The sequence below is a fragment of the Aethalodelphis obliquidens genome, unplaced genomic scaffold (assembly GCF_003676395.1).
Source record: "Aethalodelphis obliquidens isolate GAN/ISIS:26980383/991018 unplaced genomic scaffold, ASM367639v1 scaffold7, whole genome shotgun sequence".
NCBI classification, from domain to species: domain Eukaryota; kingdom Metazoa; phylum Chordata; class Mammalia; order Artiodactyla; family Delphinidae; genus Aethalodelphis; species Aethalodelphis obliquidens.
Genome location: NW_020837951.1, coordinates 23,526,516 through 23,536,084, shown reverse-complemented (window position 1 = coordinate 23,536,084; position 9,569 = coordinate 23,526,516). Strand labels below are relative to the sequence as shown.

Below are 9,569 nucleotides of genomic sequence, written 5' to 3'. Positions count from 1 at the left end.
CATCTGTATGTCTTCTTTAGTGAAATATCTATTTAGGTCTTCCACCCTTTTTTTTTTTTTTTTTTTTCCACCCATTTTTTAATTGGATTTTTTTTTTTGGATATTGAGCTCCATGAGCTGTTTGTATATTTTGGAGATTAATCCTTTGTCCGTCGTTTCATTTGCAAATATTTTCTCCCATTCTGAGGGTTGTCTTTTTGTCTTGTTTATGGTTTCCTTTGCTGTGCAAAAGCTTTTAAGTTTAATTAGCTCCCATTTGTTTATTTTTGTTTTTATTTTCATTACTCTAGTAGGAGGTAGGTCAAAAAAGATCTTGCTGTGGTTTATGTCAAAGAGTGTTTTTCCTATGTTTTCCTCTAAGAGTTTTTATAGTTCTGGTCTTACATTTAGGTCTTTAATCCATTTGGAGTTTATTTTTGTGTGTGGTGTTAGGGAGGGTTCTAATTTCATTCTTTTGCGTGTAGCTGTCCAGTTTTCTCAGCACGACTTACTGAAGAGGCTGTCTTTTCTACATTGTATGTTCTTGCCTTCTTTGTCAAATTAGGTGACCATGTGTGCGTGGGTTTATCTCTGGGCTTTCTATCCTGTACCATTGATCTATATTTCTGTTGTGCCAGTACCATATTGTCTTGATTACTGTAGCTTTGTGGTGTAGTTTGAAGTTGGGGAACCTGATTCCTCCAGCTCCGTTTTTCTTTCCCAAGATTGCTTTGGCTATTTGGGGTCTTTTGAGTTTCCATACGAACTGTAAAATTTTTTGTTCTAATTCTGTGAAGAATGCCATTGGTAGTTGGACAGGGATTGCATTGAATCTGTAGGTTGCTTTGGGTAGTATAGGCATTTTCACAATGTTGATTCTTCCAATCCAAGAACATGGTATATTTCTCCATCTGTTTGTGTCATCTTTGATTTCTTTCATCCGTGTTTTATAGTTTTCTGAGGACAAGTCTTTCACCTCCTTAGGCAGGTTTATTCCTAGGTATTTTATTTTTCTTGTTGCAGTGGTAAATGGGATTGATTCCTTAATTTCTCTTTCCAATTTTTCATTGTTAGTTTATAGGAGTGCCAGAAATTTCTGTGCATTAATTTTGTATCCTGCAACCTTACCAAATTCATTGATTAATTCTAGTAGTTTTCTGGTGGCATTTTTAGGATTTTCTATGTATAGTATCATGTCGTCTGCAAACAGTGACAGCTTTACTTCTTCTTTTCCAATTTGTATTCCTTTTATTTCTTTTTCTTCTCTGATTGCCGTGGCTAGGACTTCCAAAACTATGCTGAATAAGAGTGGTGAGAGTGCATGTCCTTGTCTTGTTCCTGATCTTAGTGGAAATGCTTTCAGTTTTTCACCATTGAGTATGATGCTTGCTGTGGGTTTGTCATATATGGCCTTTATTATGTTGAGGTAGGTTCCCTCTATGCCCATTTTCTGGAGAGTTTTTATCATAAGTGGGTGTTGAATTTTGTCAAAAGCTTTTTCTGCACCCATTGAGATGATTATATGTTTTTTTTTCTTAATTTGTTAACATGGTGTATCACATTGATTGATTTGCATATATTGAAGAATCCTTGCATCCCTGAGATAAATACCACTTGATCATGGTGTATGATCCTTTTAATATGTTGTTGGATTCTGTTTGCTAGTATTTTGTTCAGGATATTTGCATCTATGTTCATCAGTGATATTGGTCTATAATTTTCTTTTTTTGTGATATCTTTGTCTGGTTTTGGTATCAGGGTGATGGTGGCTTCGTAGAATGAATTTGGGAGTGTTCCTCACTCTGCAATTTTTTGGAAGAGTTTGAGAAGGATCGGTGTTAGCTCTTATCTAAATGTTTGATAGAATTCGTCTGTGCATCCATCTGGTCCTGGACTTTCGTTTGTTGGAAGATTTAAATTACAGTTTCAATTTCATTACTTGTGATAGGTCTGTTTATATTTTCTAATTCTTTTTTTTTTTTTTTTTTTTTGGTGGTACGCGGGCCTCTCACTGTTGTGGCCTCTCCCGTTGTGGAGCACAGGCTCTGGACGTGCAGGCTCAGCGGCCATGGCTCACAGGCCCAGCCGCTCTGTGGCATGTGGGATCTTCCCGGACCGGGGCATGAACCCATGTCCCCTGCATTGGCAGGTGGACTCTCAACCACTGCGCCACCAGGGAAGCCCCTATATTTTCTAATTCTTCCTGGTTCAGTCTTGGGAAATTGCACCATGCCAAGAATTTATCCATTTTTTCGTGGTTGTCCATTTTATTGGCATATAGTCGTTTGTAGTAGTCTCTTATAATCCTTTGTATTTCTGCAGTGTCAGTTGTGATTTCTCTTTTTTCATTTGTAATTTTATTGATTTGCATCCTCTCCCTTTTCTTCTTGATGAATCTGGCTAAGTGTTTATCAATTTTGTTTATCTTCGCAAAGAACTAGCTTTTAGTTTTATTATTTGCTATTGTTTGCTTCATTTCTTTTTCATTTATTTCTGATGTGATCTTTATGATTTCTTTCCTTCTACTAACTTTGGGTTTTGTTTGTTCTTCTTTCTCTAGTTGCTTTAGGTGTAGGGTTAGATTGTTTACTTGAGATCTTTCTTGTTTCTTCAGGTGAGATTGAATTGCTATAAAATTCCCTCTTAGAACTGCTTTTCCTGTGTCGCGTGAGTTTTGGGTCATCGTGTTTTTATTGTCATTTGTTTCTATGTATTTTTTGATTTCTTCTTTGATTTCTTCTGTGATCTCTTGGTTATTTAGTATTGCACTGTTTAGGCTCCATGTATTTGTATTTTTTACAGGTTTTTTCCTGTAATTGATTTCCAGTCTCATAGTGTTGTGGTCAGAAAAGATGCTTGATACAATTTCAATTTTCTTAAATTTTCCGAGGCTTGATTTGTGAACCAAGATATGATCTATCCTGGAGAATGTTCCACGTGCACTTGAGAAGAAAGTGTATTCTGCCACTTTTGGGTGGAATGTTCTATAAATATCAATTAAATCTATCTGGTCAATTGTGTCATTTAAAGCTTGTGTTTCCTTATTTATTTTCTGTTTGGATGATCCGTCCATTGATGCAAGTGGGGTGTTAAGTCCCCTACTGTTATTGTGTTACTGTTGATTTCCCCTTTCATGGTTGTTTGCATTTGCCTTATATATTGAGGTGCTCCTATGTTGGGTGCATAAACATTTATAATTGTTATATCTTCTTCTTGGATTGATCCCTTGATCATTATGTAGTGTTCTTCCTTATCGCTTATAACGGTCTTTATTTTAAAGTGTATTTTATCTGATACGAGTATTTCTACTCCAGCTTTCCTTTTTTTTTAAAAAATAAATTTATTTATTTTATTATTTTTGGCTGCATTGGGTCTTTGTTGCTGCGTGCGGGCTTTCTCTAGTTGTGGCAAGCAGGGGCTACTCTTTGTTGTGGTGCGCGGGCTTCTCATTGCAGTGGCATCTCTTGTTGTGGAGCACGGGCTCTAGGCACATGGGCTTCAGTAGTTGTAGCACATGGGCTCAGTAGTTGTGGCGCATGGGCTTAGTTGCTCCATGGCATGTGGGATCTTCCCGGACCAGGGCATGAACCTGTGTCCCCTGCAGTGGCAGGCGGATTCTTAACCACTGCGCCACCAGGGAAGCCCTCCAACTTTCTTTTGATTTCCATTTGCATGGAATATCTTTTTCCATCCCTTCACTTTCAGTCTGTATGTGTCCCTAGGTCTGAAGTGGGTCTCTTGTAAACAGCATATATATGGGTCTTGTTTTTGTATCCATTCAGCCAGTCTGTGTCTTTTGGTTGGGGCATTTAATCCATTTACAGTCAAGGTTATTATTAGTATATATGTTCCTATTACCATTTTCTTAATTGTTTTGGGTTTGTTTTTGTGGGTCTTTTTCTTCTCTTGTGTTTCCCACCTAGAGAAGTTTCTTTAGCATTTGTTGTAAATCTGGTTTGGTGGTGCTGAATTCTCTTAGCTTTTGCTTGTCTGAAAAGCTTTTGATTTCTCCATCAAATCTGAATGAAATCCTTGCTGTGTAGACTAATCTTGGTTGTACGTTTTTGTCTTTATCCCTTTAAGTATATCCTGCCACTCCCTTCTGGCCTGCAGAGTTTCTGCTGAAAAATCAGCTGATAACCTTATGGGGATTCCTTTGTATATTATTGTTTTTCCCTTGCTGCTTTTAATATTTTTCCTTTGAATTTAATTTTTGTTAGTTTGATTAATATGTGTCTTGGTGTGTTTCTCCTAGGGTTTATCTTGTATGGGACTGTCTGTGCTTCCTGGACTTGGGTGACTCTTTCCTTTCCCATGTTAAGGAAGTTTTCCACTATAATCTCTTCAAATATTTTCTCAGACCCTTTCTTTTTCTCTTCTTCTTCTGGGACCCCTATAATTCAAATGTTGGTGCGTTTAGTGTTGTCCCAGAGGTCTCTGGGATTGTCTACAATTCTTTTCATTCTTTTTCCTTTATTCTGCTCCTTGGCAGTTATTTCCACCATTTTTTTTCCAGCTCACTAATTCGTTCTTCTGCCTCCGTTATTCTGTTATTGCTTCCTTCTAGAGTATTTTTCATTTCTGTTATTGTGTTGTTCATCTCTGTTTGTTTGTTCTTTAGTTCTTGTAGATGTTTGTTAAACATTTCTTGTATCTTCTCAATCTGTGCTTCCGTTCTATTTCTGAGGTTCTGGATCATCTCTACTGTCATTACTATGTATTCTTTTTCAGGTAGATTGCCTATTTCCTCTTCGTTTATTTGGTGTTTTAGGTTTTTACCTTGCTTTTTCACCTGTGACATGTGTTTTTGCCATCCCTTTTTTTTTTTTTTTTGATGAGTGGGATTGTGTTCTTTTCTTACTGGTTGTTTGGCCTGAGGCTTCCAGTGCTGGAGTTTGTAGATGAGGACCTCCAGGAGATCTCACTCTGATGAATATCCCTTGGGGTCTGAGGTTTTCTGTCAGTCCAGTGGTTCGGACTCGGAGCTGACCGCAGGAGCTTCGGCCTGACCCCCGGCTCATGGACCAAGATTCAGCAGGCCAAGCAGGGGGGGCAAAAAAAAAAAAAAGGACAATAACAAAATAAAAAATAAAATTAGACTAGGAAACTAACATATGTTAGAAAGAATATAAAACAAAAAACATAGATGCAACAACAACTGGAAGGTAAAACAGAACCACAACAGTAAAAAAGAGGAGGAGAAAAAAAAGAAAAAGGTAGAAAAAGCCTTGGCTGTGGAGGGTGGGGCCTAAGCAGGGGTGGGGTTTGGGTGGTGGGCGGGGCCTATGCTTAGGACCCTCAGGGCTGGAAAAGGCCCTGGGGGGTGTGGGGTGTGGGGCTTAGGCTAAATGGAACAGAAGGGGCCCAGGCATGCCTCCCACCTCTGCTCTCAAAGGGAGGGGTAACCCACCTGGGAGCCCAGCAGGCTTCTTGGGCGGGAGTGATCAGGGCCAATGCCCTCCGCCCCTCTCCTACTCCTCCGGTCCTGGAGGTCCCCTCCTGCCTGCCTCTCCTGTTCTCCCCTGGCCTCCCTCCTATGCCTGCAGGACCAGTGTGGTCCCCGGGGTGGGGGTGGGGGGTTTGGAGGGCGGGGGACCCGGCCTGGGAGCCCAGTAGGCTTCCCAGGCCGAGTGGGCAGGGCAAACCCCCTCCACGCCTCCCGCCTGCCTCTCCTGTTCTCTCCCAGCCTCCGACCTATGCCACAGGACCAACGCGACCTGGGGGGGGGGCCTCTGAGGGCGTAGGACCCAGCCGAGAGCTGGGTAGACTTCCCCGGCCAATTGGGCGGGGGAAATGCTGGGCGCACTCCCCCCTGATCTGAGCCCCCAAGGGTCCCACCAGGCGTGGGAACCCCTCCGCCCTTTCGGCCACCCATCAGGGGAGCCGGTACTGTCTGGCCTCCACTTCTCCTCCCCACTCTGTCCCCCCAAGTCCTACAAGTTTGCTTGGGCGTTCCTCCCATCTCCTTGGGCATAGAGGTCCCCTACCAGCATCCAGCAGATGGCCTAGTTATGGGGAGACATGAACTCCGTGTCTTCCCACACCACCATCTTGACTCCGCCCCCACCCCGAAAAAATTTGCATAAAGCAATGGATAAATAAAATGGGTAATACATTTAATGGCATAGTTGGCAGTTAAAAGAGTGGGCGAGACCTGTTTGAATCTGGATGAAGCTCAAAAATACATGATTTTGTGAAAATAAAACATTGCAAAATGATATGCACAGCGTGATATTTATCTACATGTAAAAATAATATTTATCTACATGTAAAAATAATAAACACTCGGGCTTCCCTGGTGGTGCAGTGGTTGGGAGTCCGCCTGCCGATGCAGGGGATGCGGGTTCGTGCCCCGGTCCGGCAGGATCCCGCGTGCCGCAGAGCGGCTGGGCCCGTGGGCCATGGCCGCTGAGCCTGCGCGTCCGGAGCCTGTGCTCCGCGATGGGAGGGGCCGCAGGGGTGAGAGGCCCGCGTACTGCAGAAAAAAAACAAAAACAAAATAATAAACACTCTGTAGATTTTCAGTGGATATAGTCATATGTAAAATTACATATTAAGGATATTATACCAATCTTGTAGTTGCGGTTACTTTGGTGCCAGGGAGGTGGTGGGTGTTGAAGGAATGGGGATGAGTGGATGATGAGGAGGGCTTCAGCTTGATCTATAACAGCTGTTCAAAAGTGTGGTCCGAGGAGCCATAAAAATCCCCATGACCCCTTCAGGAGTTCTTCGGAGTCAAACTATTTTCATAATAGCATGAAGATGTCATTTGCCTATTTCATGGTGTTGACATTTGCACTGATGGTGCAAAACCAATGGTGTGTACAACTACGGGGTCCTTAGCAGGAATCAGAGAGTCATCATTGTATCCCGGGCTGCCACTCTTTTGAAGTGAAAAAATAAACCTACCAGTTTCACTTAAGATTGACCCGAGGAAGTGGTAAAAAAATTATTAATTTTATTAGATCTTGGCCTCTGTGTTCATTTAAAAAATATTCTAAGTGCTGAAGTATATAAAGTATCTTTGCTGCATTCGCGATATGATGGTTGTCTTGAGTTAAAGCACTAGTGTGTTTGAGTTGAGAGTGCAATTAATCCATTATTTTTCACGGAACACCATTTTTGTTTGCAAGAATGACTGACAAACTGTGCCTATTCAGACTAGGGTATTTGGCAGATATTTTCCTGAAAATGAACAAAACGAACCTGTTACTTCAAGGAAAACAAGTGACAGTTATTTGTTTCCCATGACAAAAGTACAAGTTTTCAAGCAAAAATTAGAATTTTGGAAAACTTGTTTCTGCCACCATGAACTTGACAGCTTCTCGACACTTAAAAAGTTTTCTGATGAGACTGGTAGTCAGCAAACAGGATTTTTTAAAAATTTTAATTTTATATTGGGGAATAGTTGATTTTCAATGTTGTGTTAGTTTCAGTTGTACAGCAAAGTGATTCAGTTATGCATATACATATATCTATTCTTTTTCAGATTGTTTTCCCATATAGGTTATTGCAGAATATTGAGTAGAGTTCCCTGTGCTATACAGTAAGTCCTTGTTGGTTATCTATTTTATGTATAGTAGTGTGTATATGTTAATACCAACCTCCTAATTTATCCCTCCTCCCACCCCACCATTCCCCTTTGGTAACCATAAGTTTGTTTTCTCTGTCTGTAAATCTGTTTTTGATTTGCAAATAAGTTCATTTATATCTTTTTTTTTTTACATTCTACATATAAATGATATACGATATTTGTCTTTCTCTTTCTGACTTATTTCACGTAGTATGATAATCTCCAGGTCCATTCATGTTGCTGCAAATGGCATTATTTCATTTTTTTATGGTTGAGTAATATTCCTTTGTATATGTACCATATCTTCTGTATCCATTCATCTGTCAATAGACACTTAGGTTGCTTCCATGTCTTGGCTATTGTAAATAGTGCTGCAGTGAACATTGGGGTGCATGTATCTTTTCGAATTATGGAACAAACAGGATTGTATGATATTGTGTAATAAAACAAGCCAAGCTTTGGAAGATCTGCATAAGCCAGTGAACCAATATTTTGCAAAAGACCAATGCATTTTGTTACAAGATCATTTTATTCGTTTTTCTGCATTTTCAACTCTAAAAAAACTATTTGCTGTAAGGTGTTTATCTTAAAATAAACCTAGATTACTAGAACTAAAGTTATTTAGGTGGTGGGACAGCAATTCACAACATATATAGCTTATAGCCCCAAAGAACTTGTACTTATCTTTCTCTCCCAATTATGTTATACTTTATCTTCCTTTTCCCCCAGCTTTCTCCTTTCCCATTTCCCTCTTTTTTCCCCATGCCCCCAAGTCAAAATGACAAATGAAGCCAAGAGTTGTTGATGTTGCCCGTGTGGGTGTGTGTGTTTGTGATGGATTGGAGGGTATCACATAATTGTTGTTTTTGTTTATTTTCCATATGTTGCCGTTAATACAGTCCCTTTCCTCTGTCTTGCTATTAAGAGAGAAACTTGGAAGTCGGAGAAAAGACATTTGAGTGTGGATCCTTTGTCCCAAATGTCTTAGTTAGAGGCATTTGGAGGTAATATATGGAGATCTTTTGAAATAAGCAAGAAAACAGGCAAATATATCTCTAGAGGAATAAGACCAAGGTTATTGTTTCTCAAGGAGCGGGGCCAGCATCAAAGTAGCGGGAGAACATACATCCTTCATATTGCCTAGCTGGGAGTCCTGAGAAGGGTAATGAATTCTTGTGGTCCCAAGTCATGTTAGTTAGCCTTCTGGTGTTTTAGGGAGAAACTGGTCGCAGCATGGCAGGTATAATCGAAGCATCCATGATCCCCTGCCTCCTCCTAACTCAGAACTGAAGCCCACCGCCTCTCCCCCCAACGAGGGGAGTCAGCAGAAGCAGGAGCTTGAGTTCATCCCCGTGAGCTTATCGTGATTGTCATTTGGGCCCAAGCACGACAAAGTCAACCTTCTGGGCAGGACCCATGTCTGAAGCAGCATCTCCAGCCACTTCTCAGGGACCTATTTTGTCGCCCTTGTGGTGTTAATATCTGCCACAATTGATGTCTGTTGAACACTTACTGTGCACCTGAGTGAGAATCGTTTTCTTTCTTTCTACAACATTGCTCTGAGGTTATCATCCTGTGGCCAGGGATTGGCTGGCTTCCTGCCGTTGGGCACACAGCTAAGCTCGATTTCCCAAACTCCTTGGCAGTTAAGCCTGGTGGTAGGACTGAGTCTTTGGTCAAAGACTTGCTAGTGAAGGTCTCGTGTGTTACTTCCCGGCCTGGCCTGCATACCACCCGCACGTCTCTGACCCTCCGTGTTCTTTTCTCCTCTATCTTGTGAAGACAAGCACGGTGATGTTGGGATATAAACTGGAAGGCGTCTGGCTTTTGAATCACATCTTGGAGGTCAACCACTGCTCGGTAACACCCGGTTTGGACTTCAAGAGAGCAAAAATAAACTTTTATTGTGTAAAGCCAGTGAGATTTTTGGGGTTTACATACAGCAGCTTGTGTTCCTCACACGAATACTCATCCCCATTTTAGACGTGAAAAAACTGAGCCTTGGAACATTTTGTTT

At 41.2% G+C, this 9,569-nt stretch overlaps 1 protein-coding gene across 12 annotated transcripts in view; it reads left to right on the top strand.

The window, feature by feature from the left end:
- Window positions 1-9,569, top strand: part of PALM2AKAP2 (PALM2 and AKAP2 fusion) — a 607,743-nt gene that overhangs the window by 42,223 nt on the left and 555,951 nt on the right. Inside the window, exon 1 of one of the 12 annotated variants that reach the window (XM_027105245.1) lies at window positions 7,476-7,525. The exons of 10 other annotated variants lie outside the window; for them this stretch is intronic. The gene's annotated coding sequence lies outside the window, so the exon portion shown is untranslated. Of the gene's footprint in view, window positions 1-7,475; window positions 7,526-9,569 lie in introns of those variants that run through there. One more of the 12 variants, XM_027105246.1, reaches the window with a different exon arrangement.